Source organism: Hyperolius riggenbachi, chromosome 9 (genome assembly GCF_040937935.1).
Source record: "Hyperolius riggenbachi isolate aHypRig1 chromosome 9, aHypRig1.pri, whole genome shotgun sequence".
Classification (NCBI taxonomy): Eukaryota; Metazoa; Chordata; class Amphibia; order Anura; family Hyperoliidae; genus Hyperolius; species Hyperolius riggenbachi.
Genome location: NC_090654.1, coordinates 220,562,301 through 220,574,750, shown reverse-complemented (window position 1 = coordinate 220,574,750; position 12,450 = coordinate 220,562,301). Strand labels below are relative to the sequence as shown.

General features: G+C 39.5%; 1 protein-coding gene and 1 long non-coding RNA gene across 2 annotated transcripts in view; one reads left to right on the top strand and one right to left on the bottom strand.

The window, feature by feature from the left end:
* The window catches only part of LOC137532964 (uncharacterized), a 58,938-nt gene extending 47,910 nt beyond the window's left edge, over positions 1 to 11,028 (top strand). The window contains exons 2-3 of the long non-coding RNA XR_011024090.1: positions 9,908 to 10,050; positions 10,759 to 11,028. This is a non-coding gene — a long non-coding RNA (uncharacterized lncRNA). The remainder of the gene's footprint in view (positions 1 to 9,907; positions 10,051 to 10,758) is intronic.
* Positions 1 to 12,450, bottom strand: part of SLC25A21 (solute carrier family 25 member 21) — a 485,336-nt gene that overhangs the window by 93,686 nt on the left and 379,200 nt on the right. The gene's annotated exons all lie outside the window — the stretch shown is intronic.

The following is a 12,450-nucleotide window of genomic DNA, read 5'->3' as shown; positions in this document are numbered from 1 at the left end:
ATACATATAGTGGAGCACTGAACCAACCAGATGCACTCCAGCACCCTCCCACTGGCACAACAGGAATCCGTGATACAGCTACAGGGGAAGCATGATGCTTACATCTGTGATCTTTATGAAGATTGACCGACTGAGTTACTGCAATATTGTCATATACCTTCCTCACCACTGGTGGTTATTAAATATAGTATAGTAAAACCCCAAAGTGTAAAACCCCAAGTTGATTTATTGCCATGGAAATGGGGAAGGGTGGGGAAAAATAGCCAGCTTTATATTGCGCGCAGGAATTAGCACCATTTAAATATTTATAGATTTTTGTAAAAAACAACAACAAAAAAACAAACATAATGAATTCTTTGCATGAGCAAAACAAACCGTGAAACAATTTCTCTACGTAAAAAACCCTGGTGGGTCACTGCCTCTCTATCTTGCAGCAAGGCTGTATAGTATACAAAGCACTGGCTCTTCCAACTAATAGGGCTCTACTGAGGATTGGCGAGTGCTAATGTTTGGCTGGACTTTCCGGCTCAGAATTTCAGCCACGTCTACTCCCAGCACTGCCATACATCTGCCTATCACACCTCTGTGTGACCTTGCTGCACCCTTCTTGGCCCCTTGGTGACATCATGGCCTGGCTTCTGCATTAAAATGTAGACCAGGAATATGTTATGTGGGAAGGTGGGAGGCAATAGTGAGGTCCATAGTCAGATTCTGATTCCGCTATGGTGACACACAGTGCTGCTGAGGTAGTAAGGATGTACGCTGAAGTGCTAATAACATTTGCAAACTGCGCTGATAACAAACTTATTTTCAGTTATTTTAGGCACTTTTAAGTATACAGTAAATACACTAACTCTTCAAGGCTAACAAAAGTTACTTTAGTCTGCAGACAGCTATGATTTTCTAGACATGTTCAGTGGTTCATAACATGCTTCTTTGCAGTACACTCAACATTCTCATTTCACATACATCCATTTTCCTGAAGCAGGAACTGTGGGCTCTGGGGACATTTTGGCACTGCCATTGACGCCCATATACATGTAGTTTATGGGTGAAAATTTGAGCACCGCCCGCTATGCAAATTGTGGCTATAAATAAAAGAAATAGTTCTGTGTTGGAATAGGGTTCAGTTTAGCTATTGTAAAATATTGGTAACCTTTATCCATATTTTACTATGAGAATTACTACTGCAAAATAGAGGAAAAGTTACCAATATTCTACTATCGGCTATTTCCTGGGGGCCCAAATATCCTTGTGCCTTTATTTTGCGTACACCCATTTTCCACCTCTTCTAAAGCACTCATTCAGATCACAGCAATGAAAAGAAGTTGTCAAAAATGCTAACATTTTTGCAATGTGCTTAAATGAATATTTTTCAATATAGTTAAGTTGTGCAACGGTTCTGTATGCACAAGCCTCCGAAGAAGCGGGGATTTGTGCCCCCAACACATGTCAGGCGGCGGTGCTGCCAGGCCAGGTTTTGATCTACCAGTTTTTTGTACGTTGTTCTAAGCATTGTTCATATTTTTTTCCTCACATTTATTGTACTATACTTGAAAATCAAAAGATAGTACATACCATTTTTTGGACTATGAGACGCTCCTGACCATAAGATGCACCGAGGTTTAGAGGACAAAAACCAGGGGAAAAATATATGTATACTAAACCTGGTGCATCCATGGTGAAGGGGCATCTTGTGGATTATGCCCCCTTTACACCTCATGCCACCTCATATCTCTAGTGTCCCCATGTGTCCCCCTCTGTCCCCCTTGTGACCTCTATGCCCCTTTGTGTCCCCATGTGTCCTCCTCTGCATGGGCACAGTACAGGGACTCCCCGACATTGGGGCAGGTTGGAGGTTCTTATTGGATTAAACAATGTTAAAAAGGGGGTACTCACAAAGTTTTGTATCACAGAGGCAACCACTGTATCAAGCAGGAGGGAAGAACAAACCCAAACCCACTTGGGTTTAAGAAGTCGCTCTCTGCAGGATCAGGAAGATAAGGGTAACACCCCTCTAACAAGGCAATATAATGACAATATAATGCAGAAATGCCATAAAACAGAGGTGCCAATAGAATACACTAGATACACTAAAAGCCAGTTAAAATGGAGGTGGACTTACTTTCAAGTACCGTATATTCCGGCGTATAAGTTGACTGGATGTATAAGACGACCCCCCAACTTTTCCAGTTCAAATATAGAGTTTGGGATATACTCGCTGTATAAGACTACCCCTCTTACAATGCACACCAAATAAAAAAAAAAATCATATACTGGTGCTATGTATGAACAGATACTGGTGCAGTACTGTATGTGGTACCCAGTATATAACAGTATATAGCCGATTGACTGGTTGGATTGGTCAACTCTCCCTCTCCCTAAGTGAATTGGTCAGCTTTACCTGTTTGTCAGAGCGGTATGGAAGAATATATTGCGCTGTGCCCATAAAACACACCTCTTTCACCCTTCTGGCCCACCCATGTATCCTATTTACCTCCTTCTCTGCCTCTCAGATCTCACACATGTGCGCCTGCCCCGCTTCACTACAGTCCTCAGCAGAGAGATCTGAGAGTCAGTAACAGGATAGGGCGTATCAACCGGCATCAGTGACACCCAACGTATAAGACGACCCCTGACTTTTCAGAAGATTTTCCAGGGTTAAAAAGTAGTCTTACATGCCAGAATATACTGTAAATACATTTGTAACTGGATTTGTATTACCCGTATTGTACTATACTTGTTGCTTTCCTAAAGCAGCGTGATCATTGATTGTCTTACACTTTCATTGATTTTCTTTACAGCCTAGACTCATTAATTTTTTCACATACTGTTAAATTATTTGTTATATTATTTTTGTTACATAGTGTGTGTATTGAATAAGTTATTTATTAATTAGTTTAATTATATGTCAGCACTTTTGTCACTTTAATGATGAGTTATTTGCAGAGATCTGCATGAGTAATAGCACTAGCACTTTTTTGTAATTCATCATCTCATCACCTATTTATTGGTTATTCCTTATACAAATGGATTGCAGATTATAGCACACTATTGCACTTGCACTTTATTCCCATATTTATTTATTGATTAGTACATTCATTGTGAATAAGTCCCATTGATTTGTTGTGAATGAAATTGTTATTGTATCATTGTCACTGGCTCCGCCCCACCCTATGTTTTCTTTGTTTTTAACATTGTTTGGTAAATTACTATAGGATGCAAAATATACTTTTTGGGTTTTTTTGTTTTCAATATTTTTTTTATTGAATTATTAAAAGGTATACAACATTTATGAGAACACAAAGTCATTTTCAAAAACGATACGTATTTCCAATGCAAGTGATAAGAAACGCTTGTGTCTTGTGGGAACGTAACATGTTCCTGGACCAATTTTGATGGTTCCTCGCTAAGTAATCACAGTCAGGGAAGCGGGTTTGAGAACACTTCTGGGGTGCATGCAGTATTTTATGAAAGACGGAAGAAACATTTATGTTGTTGAAGTGATGTTATGATCTGGTCATAAACGAGGTGTCATTTTATTGGCTGGTGGGGGCAGACCACTTCTGTACCCATGCGAGGGCTGTCAATAGGCTTCATGTAAAACATTCGGTACTTTTTGAATAATATTTTTCCCTTTTTTGGGGATAGCTTTTTTCCTAGTCTGTTAAAGGTAACCAGAGATGAACGTTTCACACAAAACAAACATATCAGTTGATAGCTTGTAAAGAATAAATGCTCTACCTGATAATTTTGCCACTCTGGTGTGGCTTTTTTAGTGTTTTTTATCCATTATTGCTCCAGGAAAAATCAAATATGGCCGCCGGCTCATATCCCTTCTCCTTCCGGGTTATGAGTTGTTCTGGATGTGCTGTCTAGGCTATATGAGACTATGCTGCTATCTAGGCTAAATGCAGCCTTTCATCTATGTGCTTTCATTTTGGTATGATGTACAGCTGCCTGTAGGAAGTGTCTCTCATAGGAATGAAACTGCAGTCATCATCAGTATCTAGTGCACACAGAGCACACAGGGATCATATTGCAGCCACAGAGCTTCTCTCTCAGCAGGAGCAGCCCCTCCCATGTCATCACAGCTCTCAGTATGCAAAGCAGGAAATCTAAGCCAGGAGGGGGAAGGCTTGGGCTTGAAAAGACTCCACAGAAGAGTGACTCAGCTATAATGATTCCAGGTCAAACCTCGACTGAATAGTCGGTGGATTCTTATCACAGTTGCTAATAGACTAATTAGGCAGATAACAATGAAACTAAAAGCAGGGTAGGTGTTTACTGTCATGTTCCCACTGATAAATGTAATAAAATACATGAGGGTGCTTCGTCTCTGGTTCTCTTTAAACTGTCTTAATATACCAAGAACATCTCCGTTTCATTGATACATTAGTATGGTGCTTGTCTATTTTTTTTTAATTCATGGTTCTGTAGGATTAGTAATAACTATGCAAAATAGAAATCCCCAAGGCTTTGAGTTTTGCATAAGGAGAGTCTGAAGGTCAATGGAGTGGATTAACAGGAGTGCAGAGTATATATATTTAATAGCTGACAACTGAAGGTGATAACTGTATATTGAGGAGGTTGGAGTACGAGGTATAGTTCAAATTCAGGTCTTCTTAACATCAGAATCTTAGTCTTTAAGAAAATGTCTTCTAGATTTTGCAATATGTGTAAGTCGCAGATGCCCTTAGAGTTGCATACCATATTTTCTTATTATGCAATGTACTTTTGCATGAAGTTTAACTAAGGTGTAGTAAGGTCACAGATTGGATTGGATAAGTATGAAATGAAAACAACTCTTTACCTTGTACACATGCTCCAAATTGCTTCAGGATCCACTTTTATTGACTGCAGTCCTAGTACTGTATCAGCAAGCAGATTACGGTACATGCAGTGTATGTCTACTCATTGGCCACTTTATTAGGTACACCTTACTAGATGGACCCACTTTTGCCTTCAGAACTGCTTTCATTCTTCATGGAAAATATTCAACAAGATGTTAGAAACATTTCTCGGAGATGTTGATCCAGATTGACACAATGGCATCATGGTGCTGCTGCAAATATGTCAGCTGCGAATCCATGATTCCAATCACCTGTTCCACCACATCCCAAATAAGCTCTATTGAGATCTGGTGATGGTGGGCGGCATTTGTATACAGCAAACTTATTGTCATATTCAAGAAATCAGTATAAGATGATGTGACATTTGTAGTATGGTACATTATCCTGCTGTAAGTAGCCATGAGAAGACATGGTCAGTAACATTACTCAGGTAGGCTGTGGGGTTTAAACAATGCTCAACTGTTACTAAAGGTGGCCACTAAGGAGACAATTTAAACGATTATTTGTACGAATGATCAGAAATGATAGTTTGGAACCACTAATGGACAAAAATCACTTAACCAATCCGATCAGATTACTGAAATCGATCCGAAACATCACAGCTGAACTCAAGACTCATCAGACCAGGCAAAATGTTTCTCAACCTTGTATGGTCCAGTTTTGGTGAGTCTGTGCAAATTGTAGCCTCAGTTTCTGTTCTTCGGTGACAGGAGTGGAGGAGATTGATCTGCTGCTGCTGTCGCCCATCTGCTTCAAGGTTCAACATGTTTTGTGTACAGAGATCGTATTCAGCATACCTTGCACATAACATGTGGTTATTTGAGCTACTGTTGCTTTTTGATCTTTTGAACCAGTCCACCAACAAGGCATTTTTGTCCACTCTCCTCTGGATATTTTTTTTCTCTAAGAACTCTAGAGATGGTTTGCATGACAAACCCAGTAGATCAGCAGTTTCTGAAATACTCACAACAGCCCTTCTGGCACCAACAATCATGCCGTATTCAAAGTCATTTAAATCCCTTTTCTTCCCCATTTGAATGCTCTGCTTGAACTCCAGCAACTTTTCTTCACTGGATCTAGATAAAAATAGGAAATTTAAGTGCTGGAGGCGGGGCTGGGGAGTTGGTACAAAAATCATCTGACTCCAGCGTATGAAACCACACTTTCCAGGTGCCCAAAATTTCTCCAACTCCCAAACTCTGACTCCACAGGCCTTGTAGGGCTATGTAGTGGGTACAAAAATCATTCGACTCCAACTCATCAGTTTTTGAAACCCCAGATTCCTGACTCCAAGTACCCAAAATTGCTCTGACTCTGACTCTACAGCCCTGGCCGGAGGTGACGCAATAGTTTGAGCACCCTATAGGCACCCATGTCAATTGTGGCAATGAAGAACGTGAGTGCCAGAGCCACCTGATCAAATAGCGGGCAGCTGTGGCTACAAATCGCAAGCACTTTCACAACTGCAGCCAAACATCCTTTCAGCAACCCTGATTATAATCAGATATGACCCATGTTAGGGTGACAAATCTTAACTACTTCACAGCAGCATTCGTTTCACTACCTCGGTCCACGTTTGATGAATCACTTATGAAATCCACACTGGAGAATCTCTAGAAATAAAGGTCTATGTAAAAATGTGTGTAATATTAGAAATATGATTACTGCATAGAGTTAAAATGAGGTCACCCCCTGAAGCATCTGTATTTGAGAAATCTCCCCTCTGTAAATGAGATGGCAGCACTGAAATACTTTGGGTATACTTCTAATATATCTCTCAGGAAACAAAGTTTGCTTTATCTCTGAGCTTTGCTCTTAAAAGGTTGTTTTGCTTTTGTATAATTACATGCGATGAATGATCTGGAGTCACGTGGGCAAGCAAGTGCTGAAATACTTATACAAGAGAAAATTCTATAGACGTCAATGTGTAAACATTGTACTTAAACCTCGTATAGTACTTCTGGGATTTACTCTAGAGGAGAAGCAACGCAAAGGTCACTCTGCTACTCCGCAACCAAGTGCTAAGCGGGCTCTATCAGCTAGCACTGACTGAATGCAATCACACAAAAAACTACTAAATGTTTCAGTAAAAAAATATATTTTCACAAAATCCATTGTATATTTACTTGGAATTACATAGTAACAAAATTATACAGATACTTAGAACAGAAACAAAAACATGTCTGTCAAGTTCTACCTCTCACAAGTCTGGCAATTTTTGACCTAGATAAAGGCAAAACAAAATGTACCATCTAAAGTCTAAACTATGGCAAATCTGGGAAAACTCCCTGCATTAAAAACAAATAGAAGGGACATGGCGGGGTTGGAGGCAATTTGTAGAAACAGAAGAATATACCGAGAAAGGAGCAAGATGTGGATGCCTCTGGACATACTTAGGGGATGAGAAATGATTTGTGTGCACTTTTAGGAGGGGCTCAGAAAGAGGTGCTGTCCTAGTGCACCTGGCTCTTTTGCCCAGTGGATGCATGTATGGAAGTGGTGGGCAGTTTGATTTGTGGGTTTGCCCCCCCCCCCTTATTTCTCCTCCCGTCCTCCCATTTTCTTCGGATTTGGAGTTGATGGGCTAGATTTGAGTGAAGGATGTAGGCGTTTTTATAAGCGAAGGAAAGGAGGAGCTCTACTGAGGTTGTCAAAAACCTGAGCGGTTCTTGCCTTTTTTATGATTGCTAACTCGGTAAAGGAACAGCCTTTAAAGCGTTGCTATCATATAAATCCGGCATAGCGGGGTCTGAACCCTCTAACAGTAATTCTAGATTGACGGTATACCTTGAAATGAATCCGAGCACTCAGTATATGATTTTATATAAACAATTTTATTTGCTTATCATACAGCATATATAACAAAATATAAACAGTTCCAAGTAGTGTTTCCTTCTAATATTGTTCCAGCTCATCAAGGCTTTAGAGCCAAGCACTCCTCAACCTTCTAAGTACATTCAAAAAAGTATATAACAGTTGAGTTATGCAGAATAAGATCAAAAGTAGTCTCATCTGTATCAATAGCTGTGTATCTAGTAGCTGTGTAAAACTTGTAGTAATCTTCTTAAGGAAATAGCATAAAAAATAGCATAAATGTTACCAATATTTTACTACAGCTAAACCTAACCCTAATCTCACACAGAACCCACCCCCTGACACCTAATCTTAACCATACCCCACTGGTACAAACCTCCTTCCTGATGCCTAGCCTTAACCGTCTCCCCCACCACCACCACCCTTACAAACTCCCTACCTGAAGAGTAACCTTAACTGCCCTCCCTGTGCTAACCCTCCGTCCAGGGCTGGATTTACCATAAGGCACAATATAGGCACATTCCTACAAGTGCCTGATGATGAAAAGGCAGCTCACCCCCTCTCCCCTAGTGCCTCCTTCCCTATGCAGCTTTTTGGTGCCTGGACTCTACCTCACTTTTTTTGTTGCTGCCTCCTTCCCTATGCAGAGTCCCAAGCAGAGAATAAATGAGAGGTTACTCAACCAGGTCTCGATATATTTTAATGACGAGATCTTCCTTCAATCGAGGACATCACTAGCTACTTAACTATCAACAACTACCTATTAACACACCATTACTTACCTACTCATCATTGCTTACCTACTCCATGTATTTTCCGAATTGTCATCTCTGCTGTTCCTCTGCAGTGTCCTCTCGTAAACCCCGACCTTGTCACAACAGAATGGTGCTTACTTCTGGGTTAGCTGAGGTTTATGAGATATCCACCCTGAAAATGTTTGGGAGCCCTAGCAAATAAAGTCCACTAAATCTCTAGGTATTGTTTTTGAGCGGGTTTTTGAACTATACTGATTAAAAAATTCTGTAAAGTATAAATCAGAGCAACATTTTTGAAGACTAATTCAAACGTTCCTCTATTACTTTCATGAGTAAGCCCTTTCCCATTCTGAGTCAGCCCAAAGAAATCTAAGTGGAGTGCCTGGTGTCTGAACTGGCTTTTTAAGCAGCAAGTAAGTTTGTAAAGTGCACTCTTTATACAGTTTTAGCTAGGAAACTTGCAAAACAAGAAAATGGACTGAGGAGACACGGCAAGCAAGGTTCTGTGCTCTGCTTCTATGTTAACAATAACATCTTCCTAGCTTTTCATACCTCTTCTATAAGATTCAGGGACTGCCTTCATGGCTTTCTGTAAAACCGTGCAGTGTGACTAGAGGTTTTATCTAAAATCTGGAGTATCTTTTAGGCTGTAAGTGTGCTAAGAAAATAAAAAGCTGCCATTTCTCACAGAGTAAACACAGCTGTTGTGAAGAGCAAACAAGCTTTATAAAACTAAGGTGTTGACTTTAGCGCAATATGAACATTACGGAGAATAATAGAGTAAACCAGTATTGCTTAATACAGTGGCTAAAAAAACTTATGAAGGAAATGTTTAGAGTTTTTATACATACATACTCTATTTTTGATGCTCATAACTAAGAATAGATTAAAAGAGGACTTTATAGTGCACAGTACTAAAAAAAAAAAGGAAAATGTATGTGAGTGTGTATGCCAATTTTTGGGGAATTGCAATTAAGCTCCAAGCTCCATAGGGGAGAGCATATAAACTTCCTGCAGATAATGTTCTAGCGTGGTTTCAAACCTGAAATTCTCATGTATGAAGGTGAGACTGCTATACAATTGCTGCGCCTGTGCTAGATTGCAGGAAGGGGCTGTTATTCAGTTGAACACCTGAAAGTAAAACTGAAACGGAAAAAAAGTCACATATGGTCTACTAGTTCCAGCGCTGTCATCCCAACTGGCCGAATACTCCTTTGGAAATACTTGGAAGCCTTCAGGAGAAATCACGTCCCTGAGTGCTTCCGAAGATGGGCTTCTCCATACTGCACTTTTATGAGCGCACTCTCGCGCATGCACAGTACCGAACCACCAGTCTTCATTAGGAGACCTTGGGCAAGACTCCTTAACACTGCTATTGCCTATAGAGCGCACTCTAGTGGCTGCAGCTCTGGTGCTTTGAGTCCGCCAGGGGAAAAGTCCACCAGGAGAAAAGCGCAATCTAAATGTTATTTATCTTGTCTTCAGAAACACTTGGGGAGACGACTGGGTCCAAAGTTTTTCGAGGACTCCCAGAGGCAGCAAATTTGAATCGGGGACAGCACTGGAACACAGGGACCGTGAGAGGAATAAGAAGACACTGTAGGATTCAGATCCTTCCATCTGCATAGGTAAGTATTTGACTTTTTAAAAAAAAAAATTAATACAGATTTGGTTTAACTTGCATCCTTGTGATTTTATAGCTTTTTGGGGCCATGTTGAACTTCAATGTTCATCCTTTAACAATCTTGCAAAAAAAGAAATGGGTGCCCTCTGTGCCAAGAAGGCAAATCTCACAAGCAGTTCTAGCAAACCCTGAGTGCCTTAACAAAAATCCACCAAAATCATGGGGACAATAACATCCTTTTAAAATACAATTATACAGTTGCCAGCCACATTTAAAAGGTAATATAATATCTACAACAGAAGCTCAGCTAAAAAATGTGTCACAAAGGGACGCAAAGCAATTTTGGGGTTGAACTTGATGGACTAGTGTCTTTTATTTTTTCAACCAAACAATGACACATGACATTTTTGGAGGTACATAGTTAATGGGTTGTATTTTTATTACAAACAAAGAGCAGGAGGTTGCAGTCAGTTTTCCAGTCCTTCTTGTGCCCAGTGCAGAGCTGCCAAAAGTTCTGATTTGCTTCCCATGGTAATTTCAACGTTATGTAAATAGCTCAGGTAAAGCAAAGCTTTGCATGGCATGTAAATAGAGAATTTGTTTTACAGAACAGGAGACGATTTTCTAGTTTCCTTTTCATTTAACAAACATCTCTGATGATTTCGGTCAGAGGTCAAGCTGACATGTGCACAATTTTAACTCTTTCTTTCAGGATAAAGAATATGACGCTTTACTGGAATAACAGTGACTTTGTCAGGTTACATGATCGGTGGGGGTTACATTTTCCTATACAAGACAAAGAACAGATCCGGAAAGAAAGAATAGTAACAACAATATCACGGAGATAAACGGAAAACATAACTTTCAATGCATGTGAGACAGGAGGAAGTAAGAAGGGCAGGTGTAGACTATGGCAATCTGGCTGAAGCCAATACTCGTCATACACTAACAGATCTTTCTGAAATAATTGAAAACAATTGTTCAGTTGCTGTAAAGCCTACTAAGTTCGGGCACAGTGTTTTTTTTGCTATAGTATTATTTTAAAGGAATACAATCGATTCACATATTTTTTTCAATTGACACAGGAATTGTTTGGGAAGTGCCGCTAAGTACTGGTGTATACATTTTAGTAGCAACCTCTTTGTTTACTGTTATCAAAATACTTTCAAACTTTACTGATGCCAAAACTGATGGCAGACTGAGCCATGAGGAGAGGGGAAATTCCCCTCACACTTGATCAGTTAACTCTATGTGTGACAGAGAGAAAGCTCCCGACAGCTGCAGCTTCTGTGTCCTGTGTTTCTGACTGAAGTGTCTGAAGAGAGCAGAGGAAATGTAACTAATTGTCACAGCTTTTCACACTGTTTTTGCTTTCAGAGTTTGATATGTTTGATATTTGCTTTCTGTAGTCTGATATGCAACTCTGGCTGTGCATTGAAGCAGACACCCCTTCTGCAATTGATTTGTCCCAATATAGCTAAATCCTACCCTCAATAAATTAAAGCTTTTGCCTCTGTTATTTAACATGAAAAGTAGGAAAATGTTTACACAGCTACTTAGACATTATTTGTACATTGTCATTTTAGAACACTTGGGTATTGATAGCATTCCTTTAAACACTTCACTACTGACTGCGTTTTTCCCTCATAGACCAGAGCAATTTTCACCTATCAGCGCTCGCCAATAACTAGATCACTATTTATCACAACAACAAAAAAAATCGATGTTTTTTTTCACCACTAATTAGCCTTTCTTTGGGTGGTGCATATTGCTAAAAATATTTTAATCTGAATGTATTTTAACAGGAATAATAATAATTATTCTACACCTGCTGTATCCTACACCTGCTGTAGTGCCAACCTGCACACCTCTTTACGCCACAATAATAATAATTATTTCTCAGTTTTCAGCCATTATAGTTTAACAATAAAACCTGCTGCTATGGATAAAATCCATATATTTTATGTGTCCATTTGTCCTAGTTATTACAACGTTTAAAATATGTCCCCAGTACAATATATGGCGACAATATTTTTTTGGGAAATAATAATCCATTTTGCGTCCGACACTAATTACAAGCCCATATTTGCAAAATAACAGTAATATTCCTTCATAACATACATATTTAAAAAGTTCAGTCCCTAAGGTAACTATTTATGTATTTTTGTAAAATGTCATTTTGAGGGAGGTGAGGGGTTAATTTTAATGGAAAAGGTATATATTTTTTATTAAATTAATTTATGTACCTGTAGGTGTAATTTTACAGTACACAGAGGAAGCTTTATTTTCTATTTTGTCAATGGCCACAGCATCTCATTGATGCCGTTATCAATGACCACAGGCACTTAGATCAGTGAACGGGAACTGTATTCCTATACACTGGTCTGTGCACTAACGGGAGTGA